General features: G+C 39.8%; 1 non-coding gene across 1 annotated transcript; it reads left to right on the top strand.

Moving 5' to 3' along the window:
• Positions 1-219: 219 nt before the first annotated feature.
• TRNAI-AAU (transfer RNA isoleucine (anticodon AAU)) lies at positions 220-293 on the top strand. The gene has a single exon. It is a non-coding gene; the product is annotated as a tRNA-Ile (tRNA).
• The last annotated feature ends 1,028 nt before the right edge of the window (positions 294-1,321 follow it).

Genomic DNA, 1,321 nt, shown 5'->3' with positions numbered 1-1,321 from the left:
AGCAGTTGGAATACAAGTTGGAGGAGCTTCGGTTTTCAGAGGCGCTTCTTGAACTAGAGCACTAGAGCCTGGTCGGGTCTTGGAGGGGACGTGTCCCGAGGAGTTCCCTGGCTATGCTTAGTGTATTCTATCGAGAATGAAAATACTATGCAACGATACACACCAGGTTCAAAAGTAGTTAACTTCTTTAGATTCAACTTTCAGCCCCAACGATGTAAGGGCCGGTTAGCTCAGTTGGTTAGAGCGTGGTGCTAATAACGCCAAGGTCGCGGGTTCGATCCCCGTACGGGCCAGTCGTTTTGGAGTTCTAGAAGCCGCTAGAAAAACTCGGAAACTTCAAGAAATCTGTGTTCCTCGCTCTTTGTACGCCACAAAGCAAACCTTTCACTTAGCTCCACAAGAAATCCTTTAAATATGCTTTTATTCGGATTTTAATAAACACTAAGTAAAATGGCCATTTCCGTATATAGGGTAAAACAAAAAGCGGATTGCACATAATACTGAATATCTCTCTTGTGTACAACTTTCTTTTTAAACAGAGTTTACTTTTCAAAACTGTTCTGCTTGTCTGGGCTTCCTTCGGTCTTTCCTTACATTTACCCTTCAATTTAGCTCCACTTTGCTCATCTAGACAAATGGCAATAATTCTTGTAATATATATCTTAATTTAAAAAATTTAAAAAAAAATAAAAAAAAAAAAAGACTAATTTGGTAAAGCTTCTTGTAAATTCTACAGGCAAAGTAGGGAGTACTGGACGAGGAGGATGAATGTGATTACAGAAAAAGAATGAAAGAAGTGAGAGATATCTAACCCAGACCTGCTCACAACGTCGAAGTCATCGAGGAGCAGCTCTACGAATTAAGTCACTTCCAGGGATATTCATAAAAATGCTTAACAAGGTGTGTAGAGGGCAGAAGTGGAGATAGAATCTGTGAACGACACGCTTTTAAGGAGAAACTGAATTTTTTTCCCATCACTTTCTCAATTCTAGGCAACCCAGAAAACAATAAATCAACCCCTCATTTGAGGACGTTTGCTTGTTTGTTTCGGAGGTGGAAATGTTCACTCCGAAATTTTAAACATCGGCTTGAAAGCCTGTGCATCCCTGGTCCATTTCCCGTTCTTCACCTTTCACAGTCATTCATTCTTTATTGAGTGAATGTCCAGTGTCTATGCAGCTATACACACACACACACACACACACACACACACACACACACACACACACACACATATAGATAACAAAACCTAGACTACATGCTATTACTCTATGTTCAAATGGGAATGGAATTTGGAGAAATTAAATTTAATCTATGAGGA

The sequence above is a fragment of the Sminthopsis crassicaudata genome, chromosome 4, assembly GCF_048593235.1.
Source record: "Sminthopsis crassicaudata isolate SCR6 chromosome 4, ASM4859323v1, whole genome shotgun sequence".
NCBI classification, from domain to species: Eukaryota; Metazoa; Chordata; class Mammalia; order Dasyuromorphia; family Dasyuridae; genus Sminthopsis; species Sminthopsis crassicaudata.
The sequence above is the reverse complement of the archived record's forward strand: the minus strand, read 5'-3'. Positions and strand labels throughout refer to the sequence as shown.